Source organism: Bos grunniens, chromosome 6 (assembly GCF_055505025.1).
Source record: "Bos grunniens cultivar Pamir isolate PY7600 chromosome 6, Bosgru_T2T1.0, whole genome shotgun sequence".
Taxonomy (NCBI): domain Eukaryota; kingdom Metazoa; phylum Chordata; class Mammalia; order Artiodactyla; family Bovidae; genus Bos; species Bos grunniens.
In genome coordinates, this window is record NC_141170.1 from 108,585,070 (window position 1) to 108,608,824 (window position 23,755).

The 23,755-nt window shown below is 36.9% G+C and overlaps 1 long non-coding RNA gene across 22 annotated transcripts in view; it reads right to left on the reverse strand.

Annotated features, from left to right (window-relative positions):
- LOC147371186 (uncharacterized) overlaps nt 1-23,755 on the reverse strand; it is a 316,584-nt gene that overhangs the window by 229,172 nt on the left and 63,657 nt on the right. For 19 of the 22 annotated variants that reach the window (XR_015166271.1, XR_015166259.1, XR_015166272.1 and 16 more), the window contains one exon: nt 6,595-6,662. The exons of the other annotated variants lie outside the window; for them this stretch is intronic. This is a non-coding gene — a long non-coding RNA (uncharacterized LOC147371186). The remainder of the gene's footprint in view (nt 1-6,594; nt 6,663-23,755) is intronic. 22 annotated transcript variants of the gene reach the window in all.

Genomic DNA, 23,755 nt, shown 5'->3' on the forward strand with positions numbered 1-23,755 from the left:
GCATCACTGACTCAATGGACATGGATTTGGGTGAACTCCAGGAGTTGGTGATGGACAGGGAGATCTGGCCTGCTGCGGTTCATGCCATCGCAAAGAGTGACTGAGCAACTGAAGTGAAGTGAACTGAACTGAACTGGTTCTTAAAAGTGAAAGCGTTAATTGCTCAGTTGTGTTTAACTCTTTGTGACCCTGGGGACTGTAGTCTACCAAGCTCCTCTGTCCATGGAATTCTCCAGGAAGGAATACTGGAGTGGGTTGCCATTCTCTTCTCCAGGGTCTTCCAGACCTAGGGATCAAACCCAGGTCTGTGGCACTGCAGGCAGATCCTCTACCATCTGAGCCACTACTGTTCTGGGTGATGATTAACTCTCTTTTATGTCATTATAAGAAAATCACATCATGTCAATTCTATGTTGATAGGTTTTAAATGGATATAAAATATATTTTGATAAGTTTTTCTTTAAGAATTATAAAGAAATTCCACTTGTCCTCTGTATTCCAATTTTTTATTTAAGGTAATCAAGCCTTCCTTTATTTCATTGTTACTTTATATTTAATATGGTGTTTGTGTTCAACTATTTGGCAAATTTTCTCCATTTTTAAAATTAGTTTATGTTGCACCTATTTTTCTTACTATTTTTGGGTTAAGATAAAAATCCTTGCTTTGGGTTAATAAACTTCTTATACATATGAAAGTTTTTGTTTTTCATAAAATTTGGGAATTTTCTACTCTTTAAAAAAAAATCCCTTATTTTTTTTCCTATTGCCTCTGAAATTCCAATGACACATATGCTAAATGCTTGATACTGTTTCACATCTTAGTGATGTGCCTTTCTTAATGTTTTTAAGTCTTCATGCATATTCAATATTTATAAACTATCTTCTATTTCAATTATCCACTTTTCTGCTACCTCCAATCTACTGTTATTTCTATCCATTAGATTTTTTTTTACAGGTACTGTACATTTTTTCTATAATTTACATATCTTTAAAAACAATTTCTATTTTTGTACTATAGTTCAGTTCAGTCGTTCAGACGTGTCTGACTCTTTGTGACCCCATGAATCGCAGCACGCCAGGCCGCCCTGTCCATCACCAACTCCCGGAGATCACTCAGACTCATGTCCTTCGAGTCAGTGATGCCATCCAGCCATCTCATCCTCTGTTGTCCCCTTCTCCTCCTGCCCCCAATCCCTCCTAGCATCACAGTCTTTTCCAATGAGTCAACTCTTCGCATGAGATGGCCAAAGTACTGGAGTTTCAGCTTTAGCATTATTTCTTCCAAAGATATCCCAGGGCTGATCTCCTTCAGAATGGACTGTTTGGATCTCCTTGCAGTCCAAGGGAGTCTCAAGAGTCTTCTCCAACGCCACAGTTCAAAAGCATCAATTCTTTGGCGCTCAGCTTTCTTCACAGTCCAACTATCACATCAATACATGACCACTGACCTGTTAATTTCTATATCCATATTTTCTTTAATTTCTTAACTGCAAATTGCAATTCTTTTGCCCACTTTTATTGACTGCTTTTTTCCTTACCTATAGTGTAAAATTTCTTCTCATGCCTAATATTTTTGCTTCTTGTTCATTTTTAGACTAGATACTGCAAATTGTGTTAGTGTCTTCTGCATATGAATGATGTTGGTCTATGTAATATTTATCTATACTGGACTTAAACTCCAAATGCTGTCTTCCCTGTAGTGGAATGCAGCTGAACTCTTTGCTTAGGTTCTTCAATCTTTCAGTTATTCCTTTTCTTTTTGAAGCCTGATATCACTCCCACCTATGTGGAACTTTCCCCTTTTATGATCCTCTCCTTACTAGAATCCATCCCGTTTTTTTAGCAACAGCTCTACAAGCTCTTGATTTTGTAACCAGCAATGCCATGGCTTTTTGCTGGATTTCTGCTTGCTCTCTAGTGTACAAACTTCAGTGTGCATTTATGTATAAAGCCATACAAATGTAAATATTCTATTATACAGTAACCTTCTTTTAATGACATATTCATTCCTAGGGTTTGTTTTTTTTTCATTTTGGTTGCTTGTCAGTTCCTCTGGATACTTGGATTTTTAAAAATGTACATTGTTCACAGTTAATAATAATTATTCAGAATATCTGGAAACAGAACCCAATGTCATTCTTTTTCAGCATAGAAAATAAAACATTATAGTGCCTCTGTGTCTTCTAAAATCTAAGAAAAGAAATCCTCATCAGTTTCAGGCTAAATCGTGTTATGCAAACAAATACATAATTAGAATATCACTAAACTAATGTGATTATAATTAATGTAGCACACCTGCAAAGTGATTACCTAAATCAGTCTAAATTAAATGTCCTAGATACTTACATTTACCATTAACATAAAATCAAAACTTTTATATTTCATTTTGTTTGCAGAAAAAGAATGACTCATTTGTGTTTGGAAGTCCCAGAATAGTGATTATTGTTGCATTAAATACTGACAGTACCTCCAAATGTGCAATTAGTGCTATTTCATTTCATATATAATTTGAAGTCATCATAGGCTATTAAGAAAAATTGTTAACATTTATGGAAAAATAAGAGGAATGGTTTACTTTATGTTTAACATCTCCCCTTCTAGAAGGGGTAAGAATGACAGAAAAAAAAAATGGTAATGCACACAGAGCTTTGACTGTCTCAGAGTAATACACAACATATCCATGATTTATATCTATTATTTCCTGACATAAAAAAACAAGAATATCCCTCACTTACTAGTGACCTATTTTTACCACTCCTTCCATTCCTGTTACTAAGCAACCAAAAGACCTTAAAAATATTAAGAAGAACTGTAACATTTTTACATCTCTCATATACAGTAATGTACCTCAAATGTGCTCTAAAAGCAAATAAAAAATAATCCTTTCCTATTTGTATTTTTGAGGATTTACAGGATTGTCACATCATATACCAAACATCATATACCAAAATTTTCTATCACAATATATTTTATATGGAGTTTTACTTGAGGAGGAATTTTTTCTATGCAGGATCCAGAAGATTCAGTGCTTTAAAAATCTTTTAAAATGGAAATTTTACTGTGAGGATTTAAATTGTCTTTGTTTCCTTCCTGACTCTCAGTAGTAAGAATACCCAAAGTCCTTTCATATTCCTTCTGAATATATCTGTCAACTCCAGCCTTCCTTTTGCTTTATGTACCCTATCACTTCATCCTCTATTACTTTTTTCTTATCAATATTGTCTTCTCTCCTTAAAAAGAAATAAAAATAAAAATTATAATATTCCCAGCCCAGCAGTCACTGCTTTAGTTCTTAGTAGAAATATCTGATTCAGATCTTACATTTAGTATAAAATCTAGATAGGACCTTGTTACTCAATAAAAGACTCAGTAAGCAAACTTTATGTAACAATATAACATTCTGCTATGAGTTCTACATGTATTATTTTCCTTTTCTTGATTAAAGAGTACACATAATTTTTCAGAAAATTTAAACACACAGAGAAAAAAATTATTGAAATTATGAAGTCATCATACCAGCAACAGAGTAGTGAGGTTTTTGAGTCCTTTTGTTTTTTAACAGTTAGAGAAGCATGAGGGAAATCAACTTTCCTCAGTTAACTTCAATAAAATCTTCAGCTCAAAATTTTCTGTTGAGTAATCGACACTCAGACGCATATATCTAAAAACATCTTTGGCAGTACCATATTTTTTCTATGTTTTAGAAATCTTGTTAAGAGTGATATACATATATGACTGATATGCGGTGTCAGTAAACTGAGCATTTGATTTAATACTGAATTTTAGCATACTTTTTTTTAAGTTTTTTTTTTTTAATTTTATTTTTAAACTTTACAATATTGTATTAGTTTTGCCAAATATCGAAATGAATCCACCACAGGTATACCTGTGTTCCCCATACTGAACCCTCCTCCCTCCTCCCTCCCCATACCCTCCCTCTGGGTCGTCCCAGTGCACCAGCCCCAAGCAACCAGTATCATGCATCGAACCTGGACTGGCGACTCGTTTCATACATGATATTATACATGTTTCAATGCCATTCTCCCAAATCTCCCCACCCTCTCCCTCTCCCACAGAGTCCATAAGACTGTTCTATACATCAGTGTCTCTTTTGCTGTCTCGTACACAGGGTTATTGTTTCCATCTTTCTAAATTCCATATATATGCATTAGTATACTGTATTGGTGTTTTTCTTTCTGGCTTACTTCACTCTGTATAATAGGTTCCAGTTTCATCCACCTCATTAGAACTGATTCAAATGTATTCTTTTTAATGGCTGAGTAATACTCCATTGTATATATGTACCACTGCTTTCTTATCCATTCATCTGCTGATGGGCATCTAGGTTGCTTCCATGTCCTGGCTATTATAAACAGTGCTGCAGTGAACATTGGGGTACATGTGTCTCTTTCCCTTCTGGTTTCCTCAGTGTGTATGCCCAGCAGTGGGATTGCTGGATCATAATGCAGTTCTATTTCCAGTTTTTTGATGAATCTCCACACTATTCTCCATAGTGGCTGTACTAGTTTGCATTCCCACCAACAGTGTAAGAGAGTTCCCTTTTCTCCACATCCTCTCCAGCATTTATTGCTTGTAGACTTTTGGATCGCAGCCATTCTGACTGGCGTGAAATGGTACCTCATAGTGGTTTTGATTTGCATTTCTCTGATAATGAGTGATGTTGAGCATCTTTTCATGTGTTTGTTAGCCATCTGTATGTCTTCGTTGGAGAAATGTCTATTTAGTTCTTTGGCCCATTTTTTGATTGGGTCATTTATTTTTCTGGAGTTCAGCTGTAGGAGTTGCTTGTATATTTTTGAGATTAGTTGTTTGTCAGTTGCTTCATTTGCTATTATTTTCTCCCATTCTGAAGGCTGCCTTTTCACCTTGCTAATAGTTTCCTTTGTTGTGCAGAAGCTTTTAAATTTAATTAGGTCCCATTTGTTTATTTTTGCTTTTATTTCCAATATTCTGGGAGGTGGGTCATAGAGGATCCTGCTGTGATGTATGTCGGAGAGTGTTTTGCCTATATTCTCCTCTAGGAGTTTTATAGTTAAGAGGGGTTTCCGACTGTATGTTAATGATTTATGTTACCAAACAACTCACAGTATTGGTATCACTGACTTTCATTTTATTCTTTGATTTCACTCTGTTGTTTAACCTAACTTAATCTATTCTCTTTCTCATCCAATTCCATTCTATATTTGAAACAGGAAGAAAAAAGATAATATGGCGTTTCACTTTTGAGAGACATTTATCACTAGGAAATTCTCACCTTTTATGTCAAGGTATGGCCCAACATGAACCGTGGATTTTATAGTTTTCAAGCCTTAAGCTTTTAAAAGATTTATGCAAATTTTCTGAGTCATGAATTTTATATTTTCCATGACTCTGGATTCTGTGTCCTCAAATGTTATATTTATACCACCCTTCAGCAGTTAAAACAAAAGCTGAGTTACTGTAACAAGTGAAACGAAAGTTGCTCAGTGGTGTCTGAATCTTTGTGACCCCCATGGACTATAGTCTAATTCTCAGGCCAGAATACTGGAGTGCATAGCCATTCTCTACTCCGGGGGATCTTCCCAACCCAGGGATCAAACCCAGCTCTCCCACATTGCAGGTGGATTCTTTACCAGCTGAGCTACTGGTAAAGTAGTTACCAGGGAAGCCCAAAGATGGCTACAAATTTACTTGCTTATTGATAGAAACTGTTAATCTCCATGAAGCTAACTATATGAATTATCCAGGTCTGCATGCATCTCTATTCTAAATAAACTCTTCTAGAGTCCAGATTTCTTCTATTGCAAGGCTGCATAATCCTCTAGGTCATTTTTGTTGTCAAGCTGGTCAAAGAATCACATTGTTTTATTTAGAAGTCTACTGGTTAGATGGGGAAAAAGAGGGGAGTAAATCAGTGATTTAGGATTCTGAGGTATCACAAGCACACATTACTTCTGGTCATATTCCAATGGATAAGTATAACAGAAACTAGATGATAAAGTGTTCCCAGAAAGCTTTGTGACCCAAAAACTAAAATTCCAAAGAAGAGAAAAACAAAATATATGTGTGTGTGTAATGGTCTCCTAAGAGTCAGCCCCCTCTGATGACATTTCTACCTATGCACATAATATGTTTATTCCCTCTTAAAGTGAGAAAATAAAAATCTCATGTATTTACTATATTCACTTCAAATTTCAGATACCTAGAGAATGTAAAATCCTCCTTATCAGTTTAGATGTAACTCCTCATGACCATCCACTCAACCAAAGTTTAGCACATTTTCAATGTATAGTAGCCCAAAATAGGTTATTTATACCAATAGTGCACAAATACTTTAGTAAAAACAATCAATTAAAAATGGGGAGACTGGAAAACAATTATTGATAGTAACTTTAAAATTTATCTTGGCACGATTTATGAAACTTCTTACCATAGCAGTGAGATAAAATTTTTCCTCAGACAATCTATTTACCCCTGGTTCTTCTGTCTGGAATAATTTCATTAGAACAAGTATCATTAGAATAAGTACATTAGAACTCCTACAATAAAATGCTACCAAATGGGTGGTTTAAACAATTAACATTTATTACTCACAACTCAGGAGGCTGTAAAGTGTTGAGGATCTGCTTCTCATTTATGGATGGCCATCTTCTCTCTGTGTCCTAAGGCAGTGGAAAAGATAGGACAGCACTCTGCGGTTGCTATTTATAATCCCTCTCATGAGGGGCCCACCCTCATGAACTGATGAACTCCCCAAGGCCCCACCTCCTAATACCATCACACTGGAGGTTAAAACTTCAACACATGAATTGGGGTAGACACAAACACTCAGTCTACATAACATCCTTTATATTTTATGAACTGTGCTTTTGACCTATGTGAGGATAAATAATATACAATCATCCATGTCTACTGTCTACCATTACACCTTTTGCAGTAGACATTGGAAAATACACCTTGCCTTGTGGTGTTTATGGCGGGCTATGAACACCAGGTTTAGAATCTCTTTAACATACAATTTCCAAAGCTTAGTAGGCTTCTGATTTATTGTTTTTAAATCAGCACTATCAGCTAGTTCAGTGCAGTTCAGTCACTCAGCCATGTCTGACTCTTTGTGATGCCATGGACTGCAGCGCTCCATGCTTCCTTGTCCATCACCAACTCTTGGAGCTTGCTCAAACTCATGTCTCTAGAGACAGTGATGCCTGTTGTGCCCTTCTCCTGCCTTCAAACTCACCAAGAATCAGGGTCTTTTCCAATGAGTCAGTTCTTCGCATCAGGTGGACAAAGTCTTGGAGCTTCAGCTTCAATATCAGTCCTTCTAATGAATATTCAGGACTGATTTCCTTTAGGATTGATTGGTTGAGCTCCCTGAAGACCAAGAGACTCTCAAGAGTCCTCTCCAACACCACAGTTTGAAAGCATCAATTCTTTAGCACTCTACTTTCTTTATAGTCCAAAACTCACATCCATACATGACTAATGGAAATACCATAGCTTTGACTAGACGGACCTTTGTTAGCAAAGAAATATCTCTGCTTTTTAATATGCTGTCTAGGTTATTCACAGCTTTTCTTCCAAAGAGCCAGCGTCTTTTAATTTCATGGCTGCAGTCACCATATGCAGTGATTTTGGCACCCAAGAAAATAAAGTCTGTCACTGTTTCCCTTGTTTCCCCATCTATTTGCCATGAAGTGATGAGACCGGAGGCCATGATTTGTGAATGTTAAGTTTTAAACCAGCGTGTTCACTCTCCTCTTTCATTTTCATCAAGAGGCTTTTCAGTTCCTCTTTACTTTCTGCCATAAGGGTGGTGTCATCTGTGTATCTGACGTTATTGATATTTCTCCGGGCAATCTTGATTCCAGCTTGTGCTTCATTCAGCCCAGCATTTTGCATGATGTACTCTGCATATAGGTCAAATAAGTAGGTTGACAGTATAAAGCCATACTCCTTTTTTATGAACTGTGCTTTTGCCCTGTATGAGGATAAATAATATGTAACCATCCATGTCTACTGTTGGCCATTACACATTTTGCAGTAGGTGTTGGACAATATAGACACACTCCTTTCCCAATTTGGAACCAGTCTGTTATTCCATGTCCAGTTCTAACTGTTGCTTCTTAACCTGCATACAGATTTCTCAGGAGGCAAGGAAGATGGTCTGGTATTCCCATCACTTGAATAATGCTCCACAGTTTGCTGTATTCTACATAGTCAAAGGCTTTTGGCGTAATCAATAAAGCAGATGTTTTACTGGACTCCTTCTGCTTTTTCTATGATCCAGAGGATGTTGGCAATTTATCTCTGGTTCCTTTGCCTTTTCTAAACCCAGACAGAACATCTAGAAGTTCATGGTTAATGTACTGTTGAAGTTCTTGGTTCATGTACAGTTGCAGCCTGGCTTGGAGAATTTTGAGCATTACTTTATCAGCATGTGGGATGAGTGCAATTGTGAGGTAGTTTGAAAATTCTTTGCCATTGCCCTTCTTTGGGATTGGAATTAAAACTGACTTTTTCCAGTCCCATAGCCACTGCTGAGTTTTCCAAACTTTCTGGCAAATTGCATTCAGCATTTTAACAACATCATCTTTTATGATTTGAAATAGTTGAGCTGGAATTCCATCACCTCCACTAGTTTTGTTCCTAAGGCCCACTTGACTTCACACTCCAGGATGTCTGGCACTAGGTGAGTGATCACACCATCGTGGTTATCTTTTTTATGAAGATCTTCTTTTGTATGGTTCTTCTGTATATTCTTGTCACTTCTTAATATCTTCTGCTTCTGTTATGTCCATACCATTTCTGTCCTTTATTTAGCCCATCTTTGTATGAAATGTTCCTTGGCATCTTTAATTTTCATAAGAGATTTCTAGTCTTTCACATTCTATTGTTTTCTTCACTTTCCTTGCATTGATCACTGACAAAGGCTTTCTTATCTCTCCTTGATATTCTTTGGCACTCTGCATTCAAATGGATATATCTTTCCTTTTCTCCTTTGCCTTTAGCTTCTCTTGTTTTCTCAGTTATTTGTAAGGCTTCCTGAGACAAGCATTTTGCCTTTTTGCATTTGATTTTCTTAGGGATGGTCTTGATTACTGCCTCTTGTACATTGTCATGAACCTCTGTCCATAATTCTTTAGGCACTCTGTCAATCAGATCTAATCCACTGAATCTATTTCTCACTTGCACTGTATAGTCGTAAGGGATTTGATCTAGGTCATACCTGAATGGTCTAGTGGTTTACCCTACTTTCTTATATTTAGGTCTGAATTTGACAATAAGGAGTTCATGATCTGAGCCACAGTTAGTTCCCAATCTTGTTTTTGATGACTCTATAGAGCTTCTCCATCTTTGCCTGCAAAGAATATAATCAATCTGATTTTGGTGTTAACCATCTGTTGATGTCCATGTGTGGAGTCTTCTCTTGTGTTGTTGGAAGAGGGTGTTTGCTATGACCAGTGCATTCTCTTGGCAAAACTCTGTTAGCCTTAGCCCTGCTTCATTTTGTACTCCAAGGCCAAATTTGGCAGTTACTCAAGGTATCTCTTGACTTCCTACTTTTGTATTCCAGTCTCCTGTGATGAAAAGGATACCTTTTTTTTTTTTTTTTTTTTTTTTGAGGTTAGTTCTAGAAGGTCTTGTAGATCTTCATAGAACCATTCAGCTTCTTCAGCATTACTGGTTGGGGCATAGACTTAGATTACTGTGATATTGAATGGTTTGCCTTGGAAAGGAACAGAGATCATTCTGTCGCTTTTGAGATTGCACCCAAGTACTGGATTTCTGACCCTTTTGTTGACAATGAGAGCTACTCCACTTCTTCTAAGGGATTCTTGCTCACATTAGTAGATAATGGTCATCTGAATTAAATTCACCCATTCCAGTCTATTTTAGTTCACTGATTCCTATAATGTCAATGTTCACTCTTGCCATATCCTGTTTGACACTTCTAATTTACCTTGATTCATGGACCTGACATTCTATGTTCCTATTCAATATTGCTCTTTATGCCATCTGACTTTACTTCCATCACCAGTCACATCCACAACTGGGCACTGTCTTTGCTTTATACTCAAGCTTACATTATTTTAACTTGATAGGCTTCTATTCTGTTGGCTTTAGCTCAGCACTATGTGCAAGTAACATATAATGCTCAACCTTACTTTGTTGTTTGGTTTGTACTCTGCACCAATGTCCTTCTCTCTCATTTAAGAGGAAGCTACCCTATGCCATTTAAAACAATAAACTGCCTATAGAAAGATGCATCTTTGATACTTGCACTGGGGTAACCCTCCATCCCCCTTTATTGCATGGCTTAGTAGACTTAACAGGTCTTAAGGTATATCCTTTTGAATAGCCAAATATCCTGCTACTTTGGAAACAGGAACATTTGGTTTCCTCATATTGTGGTGCCCCAAATCTCTAAATTATTTTCCTTCTATTACTGCTTACTAACTAGCAACTTGTTACCTGAGTTCATGTCTTCTTTGACTACTTTGCTAAAGCACCAAGGAGCAAAAACTTACTCCTAACTTTCTGGATACTTTCCCTCCAGCTATATCTCAATAGGCACTGGGTAATTTGCAGTAAAAATGTTATCTAATATTTTTGCCAAAGAATTGTAAGTCTAATCAAGTCTATAAGTCAAATTCTAGTTGCAATAAGTTTTTCCTTACTGTCAACTTAACTTGTCAGCCAATTCTAAATTATTTGTTTTTGTCGCATCAAATGCCTTCTGAGATCAAGTATCTCTGCTAGAGTAAAATAATAGCTACTAAAAGAAAAAAAAAGAGCTCTGAGAATAAGCATTTGAATAAATAAATCTTTTGTTTTTCTCTCTTCCAACAGTTCTGTTCTCAGGGAATGACATCTCTTTCATTTTGAGTTTCTAACACCTTTTAGGGCAGGGATTCTCAACGTGCAGTTTGTATTAGTGGAATTCTGGGAATTTCTGAGATTTTCAGGTGACTTCAAATTCAAACTAATTTGCACATCAATACTAAGATACTATTTACCTTTTTATCCCATCTTTATATTTGTACTTATGCATGTCACTATTCACCACCATGCAATTACAATAAATAAACTTTTAAATTCAGTGTTGTTTAACAATTGCCTTGATCAAATAGTAGCATTATTAATTTTATTAAACATCATTCAGTTCAGTTCAGTTCAGTCGCTCAGTCGTGTCTGACTCTTTGCGACCCCATGAATTGCAGCACGCCAGGCCTCCCTGTCCATCACCAACTCCCAGAGTTCACTAAGACTCACGTCCATCGAGTCAGTGATACCATCCAACCATCTCATCCTCTGTCGTCCCCTTCACCTCCTGCCCCCAATCCGTCCCAGCATCAGAGTCTTTTCCAATGAGTCAACTCTTCACATGAGGTGGCCAAAGTACTGGAGTTTCAGCTTTAGCATCGTTCCTTTCAAAGAAATCCCAGGGCTGATCTCCTTTAGAATGGACTGGTTGCATCTCCTTGCAGTCCAAGGGACTCTCAAGAGTCTTCTCCAACACCACAGTTCAAGTTCAAAAGCATCAATTCTTCAGTGCTCAGCCTTCTTCACAGTCCAACTCTCACATCCATACATGACCACAGGAAAAACCATAGCCTTGACTAGACGAACCTTTGTTGGCAAAGTAATGTCTCTGCTTTTGAATATGCTATCTAGGTTGGTCATAACTTTCCTTCCAAGGAGTAAGCGTCTTTTAATTTCCTGGCTGCAGTCACCATCTGAAGTGATATTGGAGCACAAAAAAATAAAGTCTGACACTGTTTCCACTGTTTCCCCATCTGTTTCTCATGAAGTGATGGGACCGGATGTCATGATCTTCGTTTTCTGAATGTTGAGCTTTAAGCCAACTTTTTCACTCTCCACTTTCACTTAAACATCATTAGGCACACATTTTTTAATATTCTGTGTAACAAAATTATAAATACACATAAAGAAATTCTTCAAATTCTGGAAAATATGATGATTTTCTCTAAGTAAAGCATCTGTGTTTTTTTCTGTTTGTATGAGTGTGTTTTGCATTTGTATTTTTTGTTGTTGCTATGGAAAACCAATTGTATTTGAAAAAAAGTTGATGGATGAACTTAGGTACAGACTTGTTATTTGATAGATTGTAATTTTTTAATTAACATTTCACAAGGATAAAATGACACTGTTGCTAATAATAGAATTTTGATATGAAATAAACGTTTTTTAGAAAACTCATATCTGCAGCTATGAACTTGACATCTTCCCAAGACTTAACTGATTTTTCTGATGAAACTGGTGAAATATTAACAAATGTGAATGTCGGTATTATCTAAGGAAATGTGTCAACATTGCAAGATCTTGTAAGTGAGTAAGCCAAATGGGGAACACATGTATACCTGTGGCGGATTCATTTTGATATTTGGTAAAACTAATACAATTATGTAAAGTTTAAAAAGAAAATAAAATTAAAAAAATAAAAATAAAAAAATAAAAATAAATAAATAAATAAAAAACAAAAACAAACAAAAAAAACTGCACAATGTATCAAAATCATTGATGTATTAAGTTTATTGTAACAGAGTGGAAAGATTTTTTGACACAGTTTCTATTGTCACATCATGAATAATTTTTATCAAACTAGAACTTGTAAAGCTTTGATGGAATATCAATAATTCACAATTATTGAAAAATGTTATTAAAGTATCTCTATTTGTCCAACCACATGTCTGTGTAAGACTAAATTTTCATAATATATTTTGACCAAAATAATATATTGTCATCTTACCATCGGTTAAATAAATAATTAGAAATGAAAATTCAAATGCCTTCTCTGAAACCAGATACTAATGAGACTTGAAGAAAAAAAAAAAAAAAAACAGAATGCTGTTTTTCTCAATAATTCTTTTGGAAAGATAATTTTCTTCATAAAATGTGCTATTCATTTGTCATTCAGTTGCTAAGTCATGTCCAACTCTTTCTGACACCATAACAATGGATGAGAACCTAGAGTACATATTCCAACTGCTTGGCCAAGATGACTTATCTACTATTCTTATGGAGGATTTTAATGGATTTTATAGCTGGTACTCTTCTCTTTCACACAGCCTGCTATGATAGAAAAATAATACATTGCAATTAGATTTTTTACCACACTCAAATATATTTGTGGAAAAATTGGCTCTTTCTTATTAGTAAATAGGAGAAGTGGAAAAAGGTATTCATGACAAAAAACAAAAGACCTAAATTAAATATTTATCATCTCCAAAAATTCCTTACAAGTTGACCACTAGCAGCCTCTTTCAGCCACTGCCCTCTTGAAGGTTAATGTTTCCATCAGTGTGATGGTTAATGTATATATCAACTTGGCTGGGCCATTATGCCCTAATAAAATACATGAGGAATACGAAAGAGTGAGAGATACAGAGGGAGAGAGAGAGATTTTAAGGAACTGGTTCATAACATGTAGTCTTATATATGCATTTATAAATATATAAATGTATTACCACAAAGGTACCTGCCTCCTGAGAAATCTGTATGCAGGTCAAGAAGCAACAGAACTGGATATGGAACGAAAGACTTGTTCCACATTGAGAAAGGAGCACGTCAAGGCACTATATTGTCACCCTGCCTTTTTAACTTATATGCAGAGTACATCATGAAAAATGCTGAGCTGGATGAATCACAAGCTAGAATCAAGATTGCCAGGAGAAATATCAGTAACCTCAGATAAGCAGATGACACCACCCTTATGGCAGAAAGCAAAGAAAAACTAAAGAGCCTCTTAAAGACAGTGAAAGAGGAGAGTGAAAAAGTTGGCCTAAAACTCAACATTCAAAAAACTAAGATCATGGCATCTGGTGCCATCATTTCATGTCAAATAGATGGGGAAACAATAGAAACCATGACATACTTTATTTCCTTAGGCTCCGAAATCACTGATGGTGACTGCAACCATGAAATTAAAAGACACTTGCTCCTTGGAAGAAAAACTATGACCAACCTAGACAGCAGAGACATTACTTTGCCAAAAAAGGTCTGTCTAGTCAAAGCTATGGTTTTTCCAGTAGTCATGTATGGATGTGAGAGTTGGACTATAAAGAAAGCTGAGTGCAGAAGAATTAATGCTTTTGTACTGTGGTGTTGGAGAAGACTCTTGAGAGTCCTTTGGCCTGCAAGGAGATCCAACCAGTCCATCCTAAAGGAGATCAGTCCTGGGTGTTCATTGGAAGGACTGATTTTGAAGCTGAAACTCCAAGACTTTGTCCAACTGAAGAACTGAAAATCATTGGAAAAGACCCTGATGCTGAGAAAGATTGAAGGCAGGAGGAGAAGGGGATGACAGAGGATGAGATGCCTGGATGGCATCACTGAGTTGGTGGACATGAGTTTGAGCAAGCTCTGAGAGTTGGTGATAGACAGGGAAGCGTGGAGTGCTGCAGTCCATGGGATTGCAAAGAGTCAGACATGATTGAGTGACTGAATGGACTGATTGCTGCTGCTGCTGCTAAGTCGCTTCAGTCGTGTCTGACTCTGTGCAACCCCATAGACGGCAGCCCACTAGGCTCTTCTGTCCCTGGGATTCTCCAGGCAAGAATACTGGAGTGGGTTGCCATTTCCTTCTCCAGTGCATGAAAGTGAAAAGTGAAAGTGAAGTCGCTCAATTGTGCCCAACTCTTAGTGACCCCATGGACTGCAGCCTCCCAGGCTCCTCTGTCCATAGGATTTTCCAGGCAAGAGTACTGGAGTGGGGTGCCATTGCCTTCTCTGGAATGGACTGATTACCACAAAGTAATAGATATTATATTACATTGCTTTTATTTTCCTAATGATATCTCTAGTAAAACACTAAATTCTACCAACTCTGTTAAAAACATAAATATGTTCAAGTGAAATTTTAACTATATTTCATGAAGGATTCATTATTCATACTCTCATTAATATATTTAAATATTTTCAATAATCTATTTAACACAGTTACATTAGAAATATGCACTATGTTGGAGTTAATGTTTCTGATATTCAGGGATAAAAATGTGCCTCCTCCCCAAATCTAATATAATAAAATCCACTTTTCCTTTGAACTTTAATTTTTATTTTGCTTAATTTGAACACAATACAAATTTTACTATATAGAATATAACTTTTAAATCTCATCTTACATATTCTGTTAAAAGTTCCATATGAAAAGAAAAGAAATATGTCTATCTATTTGTAGCAGTATAGATTTTAAACACAATCTTTATTACAATTATTGATTAATAAGTCCAATTGCTGATGGATATAAATATGCTCCAAGCAAAGAAATATGTCTGTCTCCATTCTTACTGTCATTTCTTATATTAGTTTCAATATAAATTATACTACAAAATCTCATATTTGTGTTTTGAGTGGCAGTTGATAAAGACATTTAAAATGCATCCAATTTTTTCTATGTTTCATACCTGGCAGATATGACAACTAGCTATTGCAACAGTAAAGATTGCTTTGAAAAATTCCATTCCAAAGCCCTTCATTTTATTTGGCATATTTGATGGCATATCTATTATTTTATTTTTAACTAGATTCCCCTTCTTTGTGTGATTGCTTTATTAGCTTTATCATTCTTATACGTAACAGGCTTACACTCTGAACGATGTTCTTTCTGTTCTCAAGCCTTAACATTTGTATTCTATCAAGAACTCTATATTTTTCTTGTTTCTATAAAATCATCACTGTGAATCCTTCTTATATACATTTCTGGTTTGTTCTGTAATTTCTTGTTCACATGATATATAATATCCTGCATACTTTTCACATTCCCCTAGTTACATTTAAGAAACTCATTCTCCATAAACTGGTTTGGCATATGGCTAACTGCAGAATTTCACCTTTATAATTATACTTTTTCATACTTTTCCTCCTGTTTTTCTTTCTTTTTTTTTTCACCTAAATTCCTAAATTAATCATCAATTATTTAACATCATAAAATATCTTAAATTTACATTTTTTATGTGAGTATAACCATTTATTTGTGTATTTCACTCATACCTAGCTTACTGAACTAAGCTGAAGTCTTATTGTTGCTGTTTAGTCACTAAGTCATGTCAGACTGTTTTGGGACCCCATGGACTGTAGCCTGCTAGGATCCTCTGATAATGTGATTTCCCAGACAACATATTGGATGATTTGCCATTTCCTTCTCCAGGGATCTTCCTGACCCAGGGAGTGAACATGTGTCTCCTTTGTTAGCAGGTAGATTATTTTACCACTGAGCCACCTGGGAAGTCTGTAAGTTGCTGTCTACTACAGTCTACAATTTGGATCTCTGATTGAGAAATAGTGTCTTCTTTGGTCCAGTTCTAACAGTCTTTATTTTTTGTTTAAACACATTCAAGGGCGCAGGAGTGGCGGCGAGGAGCTATCCCTCATCCAAGGTCAGGAGCAGTGGCTGCACTTTGCTGGTGCAACCATGAAGAGATATCCCACGTCCAAGGTAAGAGAAACCTAAGTAAGATGGTAGGCTCTGAGAGAGGGCATCAGAGGGCAGACAGAGTGAAATCACAGTCACAGACAACTAGCCAATCTGATCACATGGACCACAACCCTGTCTAACTCAATGGAACTAAGCAGTGGGGCCACCCAAGATGGATGGGTCATGGTGGAGAGGTCTGACAGAATGTGGTCCACTGGAGAAGGTAATGGCAAACCACTTCAATATTTTTGTATCGAGAACTCCATGAACAGTAGGAAAAGTCAAAAAGATAGGACACTGAAAGATGAACTCCCCAGGTCAGTAGGTGCCAATATGATACTGGAGATCAGTGGAGAAACAACTCCAGAGAGAATGAAGGGATGGAGCCAAAGCAAAATCAATACCCATTTGTGGATGTGACTAGTCATAGAAGCAAGGTCCAATGCTGTAAAGAGAAATATTGCATAAGAACACAGAGTGTTAGGTCCATGAATCAAAGCAAAATGGAAGTTGTCAAATAGGAGATGGCAAAAGTGTACATCCACAATCTAGGAATAAGTGAATTATGGGTAAATTTAACTCAGATGACCATTATATATACTACTGTGGGCAGGGATCCCTTAGAAGAAATGGAGTAACCATCATAGTCAACAAAAGAGTCCAAAATGCACTACTTGGATGCAATCTCAAAAATGACAGATTGATCTCAGTTCATTTCCAAGGTAAACCATTAAATATCACAGTAATCCAAGGCTATGCCCCGACCAGTAATGCTGAAGAAGCTGAAGTTGAACGGTTCTGTGAACACCATAAGACCATTTAGAACTAACACCCAACAAAGATGTCCTTTTCATTATAGGGGAGTGGAATGCAAAAGTAGGAAGTCAAGAAACAACTGGAGTAACAGGCAAATTTGGCTTTGGAGTCTAGAATGAAGCAGGGCAAAGGCTAATAGAGTTTTCTAAAGAGAATGCAGTGGTCATAGGAAACACCTGCTTCCAACAACACAAGAGAAGACTCTATACATGGACATCACCAGACGGCCAACACTGCAATCAGATTGATTATATTATTTGTAGCCAAAGATGGAGTAGCTATATACAGTCAGCAAAAACAAGACCAGGAGCTTACTGTGGCTCAGATCATGAACTCCTTATTGCCAAATTCAGACTTAAATTGAAGAAATTGGGGGAAACCACTAGACCATACAGGTATGACCAAAGTCAAATCCCTAACAATTATACAGTAGAAGTGGGAAATAGATTTAAGGGACTAGATCTGATAGAGTGCCTGATGAACGATGGACAGAGCATTAAGGCATTGTAAAGGAAATAGGGATCAAGACCATCCTCAAGAAAAAGAAATGCAAAAAAAAAAGCAAAATGGCTGTCTGAGGTGGCCTTACAAATAGCTGTGAAAAGAAGAGAAGCCAAAAGCAAAGGAAAAAAGGAAAGATATGCCCATTTGAATGCAGAGTGCCAAAGAATAGCAAGAAGAGATAAGAAAGTCTTCCTCAGCAATCAATGCAAAGAAATAGAGGAAAACATTAGAATGGGAAAGACTAGAGATCGCTTTAAGAAAATTAGAGATACCAAGGGAATATTTCACACAAAGACAGGCTCAATAAAGGACAAAAATGGTAAGGACCCAACAGAAACAGAAGATGTAAAGAAGAGGTGGCAAGAATACACAGAAGAACAGTACAAAAAAGATCTTCATGACCCAGTTAACCATGATGGTATGATCACTCACCTAGAGCCAGACATCCTGGAATGTGAAATCAAGTGGCCTTAGGAAGCATCACTATGAACAAAGCTAGTGGAGTGGATGGAATTCCAGTTGAGCTATTTCAAATCCTAAAATATGATGCTGGGAAATGCTGCACTCAACATGTCAGCAAATTTGGAAAACTCAGCAGTGGCCATGGGATGGGAAAAGGTCAATTTTCATTCCAATCCCAAAGAAAGGAAATGTCAAAGAATGCTCACACTACTGCACAATTGCACTCATCTCACACGCTAGTAAAGTAATGCTCAAAATTCTCCAAGCCAGGCTTCAAAATAATATGAACTGTGAATTTCCAGATGTTTAATCTGGTTTCAGAAAAGGCAGATGAACCAGAGATCAAGTTGCCAACATCTGCTGGATTATCTAAAAAGCAAGAGAGTTCCAGAAAAACATCTATTTCTGCTTTATTGACTATGCCATGGCCTTTGACTGTGTGGATCACAATAAACTGTGGAAAATTCTGAAAGAAATGGGAATACCAGACCACCGGACATACCTCTTGAGAAACCTGTATTCATGTCAGGAAGCAACAGTTAAAACTGAACATGGGACAACAGACTGGTTCCAAATAGTAAAAGGACATGAAGGCTGTATATTGTCACCCTGCTTATTTAACTTATTGGCAGAGTACATCATGAGAAACACTGGGCTAGAAGAAGCAAAAGCTGGAATCAAGACTGATGGGAGAAATATCAATAATCTCAATATGCAGATGACACCACCCTTATAGCAGAAAGTGAAGAACTAAAGAGCTTCTTGTTGAAAGTAAAAAAGGAGGGTGAAAACATTCACTTAAAGCTCAATATGCAGAAAACTATGATCATGGCATCTGGTCCCAACACTTCATGGGAAATAGATGGGGAAACAGTGGCTGGCTTCAATTTTTTGGGCTCTAAAATCACTGCAGTTGCTTACTGCAGCCATGAAATTAAGGACGCTTACTCCTTGGAAGGAAAGTTATGACCAACCAAGACAGAATATTAAAAAGCAAGGACATTACTTTGTCAACAAAGGTCCATCTAGTCAAGGCTATTGTTTTCCAGTAGCCATGTATGGATGTCAGAGTTGGACTATAAAGAAAGCTGAGTTCAGAAGAATTGATACTTTTGAATTGTAGTATTGGAAAAGACTCTATAGAGTCCATTGGACTTCAGGGAGTTCCAACCAATCCATCCTAATGAATATCAGACCTGGGTGTACATTGGAAGGACTGATGTTGAAACTGAAACCAATACTTTGGCCACCTGATGCGAAGTGTTGACTCATTGGAAAAGACCCTGATGCTGGGAAAGATTGAGGGCAGGAGAAGAAGAGAACATCAGAGGATGAGATGGTTGGATGTCATCACCGACTCAACGGACATGAGTTTGAGTAAACTCCAGGAGTTGGTGATGGACAGGGAGGTCTGGCATGCTGCGGTTCATGGGGTCGCAAAGAGTCGGACATGACTGAGCGACTGAACTGAACTGATTCAGAGATAATGTTGAGCTCTGGTTATTTGACACTGGTTTACTTATTTTGCAGCATGGCAGAATAAATTGAGGCTGCAGTGGAAAAAATGTGCCAACATGTCATGATGTTGTCAAATTGGTAACACAACTTTATCAGTTATAGAATATCTGGATTAAGATATCTGGAGTTATTTTTATTAACTCTGGGAAATGTTTTAAAATTTTGTGGCTATATTTAAGAATGTATATAGAAACCAAACAATAACATCATTTTATTATTTAATCACCTTTAATATATTGTTGTATTTTTTAAGTGAATAAACTACAGAAACCAGAAGCATACAGCTGGATAAATTTTCACAAGCTAAATACAGCACACGCTCAAATCAAAAAGTCAGCATCATCAGAACTCCAGAAATCTCCTTGAAACTTTTCTGTGTCTTTCTCTCAGGATAACCACCATCCTGACTTCTAACAACATAGATTAGATTTGCTATTTGAGGACTTTAGCTAAATGATAAGTAAGGAGTTCACGTGCTTTATAACTGGTTACTTTTTAAAAATTATGTTTGGAAGTAACATCCATATCACTTACGGAATAGTGGTTTGTTCATTCTCATTATTTTTGTCAATTCTGAATATTGTTGCTCTGAACCTTCTAATAACTGATTTTAGCTAGATATGTGTGCGAATTTCTGTTGAACATACAATTAGAAACAGAATTGCTGGATTATATTGATTTTTGTCTCTTAGTGTCCAGCCACAAGTATCTGAGATCTGAAGGTGTTCCACATTCCCAGTAACACCTGGTATTATTATAAGTAATTCTGTTAAGTGTGTAGTTCTATTTCATTATATTTTTCATTTATATCCTAATTAAATGCCTGTTCATGCATCATTTGGGTATTTAGAAAGCCTTTCTGTGTGAAGTAACTGTTAAGTTTGTAAGCCTCTTTGGTTACTGAACAGGGTAGTTTTATCTTATTAATGTTTAGGAGTTCTTTGTATATTGCGGATATAAGTCCTTGTCAGATACCAGAATTACAAAGATATTCCTCAATGTCACTTTTTCACTTTATTAATGAAATATTTTGATGCCCAGATGTAATCATTAATATAGTGTCAGCATTATAATTTTACACATTATGGTTAAGGTTTTTGTGCCCCAGTTGAGAAATCTTTGCTTACCATTTGTCATAAAGATATTCTCATATGTTTGATTTTGAAAGTATATTGCTTTATCTGTCACATTTATTTTTACAATCCAACTAAAATTGACATTTATGAATACTATGATTTAGGAATCCAATTCCCCCCCCCCCCAAAGGATCCAATTGACATTGTACTAATTATTGAAAGAACCATCATTTTTGCAGGACACAATGGTATTGATTATGTCACAAATAAGCTGACTGTACATGTGGGAGTCTGAGAATATTTTTTTCTTCCATATTTCATTAATTTAATTTCTTAAATTATTTCTGCCTTTATTATTTAATTGGGTTTGAATAAATTTTATATTATTCACATCCAAGGTCAGAGAAACCCCAGTAATATGGTAGGTGCTGAGAGAGGGCATCAGAGGGCTGACAGACAGAAACCACAATCACAGAAAACTAACCAATCTAACCACATGGACCACAGACTTGTCTAACTCAAAGAAACAATGAGCCATGCCGTGTAGGGTCACCAAAGACAGACAGGTCCTGGTGGAGAGTTCTGACAGAATGTGGTTCATTGGAGAAGGGAATGACAAACCACTTCAGCATTCTTGCCTTGAGATTCCCATGAACAGTATGAAAAGGCAAAAAGATAGGACACTGAAAGATGAACTTTCCAGGTCTGTAGGTGCTCCCTATGCTACTAGAGATCAGTGGAGAAATAACCCCAGAAAGAATGAAGAGATGGAGCCAAAGTGAAAACAACTACTTAGTTGTGGATGTGACTGGTGATGGAAGCAAGGTCTGATGCTGTAAAGAGAAATATTGCATAGGAACCTGGAATGTTAGGTCCATGGATCAAAGCAAATTGGAATTTCAAGAGTGAATGTCAACATTTTAGGAACCAGCAAATTAAGATTGACTGAAATGGGTGAATTTAACTCAGATGACCATTATATTTACTATTGTGGGCAAGAATCCCTTAAAAAAAATGGAGTAGCCATCATAGTCAACAAAAGAGTCTGAAATGCAGAACTTGGATGCAGTCTCAAAAGCAACAGAATGGTCTCTATTAGTTTCCAAGGCAAACCATTCAATATCACAGTAATCCAAGTATATGCCCTGACCAGTAATGCTGAAGAAGCAGAAGTTGAAAAATTCTATTAAGACCTTCAAGACCTTTTAGAACTAATCCCCACCCCACCCCCCACCCCCCCGAAAAGATATCATTTTCATTATAGGGGACAGGAATGCAAAAGTAGAAGTCATCAAACACATGGAGTAACAGGCAAATTTGGCCTTGGAATACGGAATGAAGCAGGGCAAAGTCTAATAGAGTTTTCACAAGAGAACACACTGATCATTGCAAGTGACCTCTTGCAACAACACAAGAGAAGACTCTATACATGGACATCACCAAATGATCAACACCGAAATGAGATTGATTATTTTCTTTGCAGTCAAAGATGCAGAAGCTCTATACAGTCAGCAAAGCAAGACTGGGAGCTGACCGTGGCTCAGATCATGAATTCCATATTGCCAAATTCAGACTTAAATTGAAGAAACTAGGGAAAACCACTAGACTATTCAGGTATGACCTAGATCAAATCCTTTACGATTATACAGTGGAAGTCGGAAATAGATTTAAGGGACATGATTTGATAGAGCGCCCGATGAAGTATGGACAGAGGTTCATGATATTGTACAGGACAAGGGATCAAGGCCATCCCCATGGAAAAGAAATGTAAACAAGCAAAATGGCTGTCTGAGGAGGCCTTACAAACAGCTGTGAAAAGAAGAGAAGTGAAAAGCAAAGGAGAAAAGGAAAGATATACACATCTGAATGCAGAGTTCCAAAGAATAGCAAGGAGAGATAAGAAAGCCTTCCTCAGTGATCAATGCAAAGATATAGAGGAAAACAACAGAATGGGAAAACCTAGAGATAGCTTCAGGAAAATTAGAGATACCAAGGGAACATTTCATGCAAAGATGTGCTCAATAAAGGACAAAAATAGTATGGACCTAACAGAGCAGAAGATATTAAGAAGAGGTGGGAAGAATACACAGAACTGTACAAAAAAGATTTTCATGACTCAGATGATCACGATGGTGTGATCACTCACCTAGGCAGACATCCTGGAATGCGAAATCAAGTGGGCCTTAGGAAGCATCACTATGAACAAAGCTAGTGGGGGTGATGGAATTCCAGTTGAGCTGTTTCAAATCCTAAAAGATGATGCTGTGAAAGGGCTGCACTCAGTAGGCCACCAAATTTGGGAAACGTAGCAGTTCTACAGTATTGGGAAAGGTCAGTTTTCATTGCTATCCCAAAGAAAGGCAATGCCAAAGAATGTTCAAACTAGCGCAAAATTGCACTCATCTCACATGCTAGTAAAATAATTCTCACAATTCTTCAAGCCAGGCTTGAACAATACGTGAACCATGAACTCCCAGATGTTCAAGCTGGTTTTAGAAAAAGCAGAGGAACTAGAGATCAAATTGCCAACATCCACTGGATCATCGAAAAAGCAAAAGAGTTCTAGAAAAACATCTATTTCTGCTTTATTGACTATGCCAAATCCTTTGACTGCGTGGATCACAACAAACTATGGAAAATTCTGATAGAGAAGGGAATACCAGACCACCTGACCTGCCTTTTGAGCAACCTGTATGCAGGTCAGCAAGCAACAGTTACAACTGGACATGAAACAAGACTGGTTCTAAATAGGAAAAGGAGTACATCAAGGCTGTGTATTGTCACCATGTTTATTTAACTTATAGGCAGAGTACATCATGAGAAATGCTGGGCTGGAAGAAGCACAAGCTGGAATCAGATTGCCAGAAGAAATATCAATAACCTCAGACCTGCAGATAACACCACCCTTATGGCAGAAATTGAAGCAGAACTAAAGAGCCTC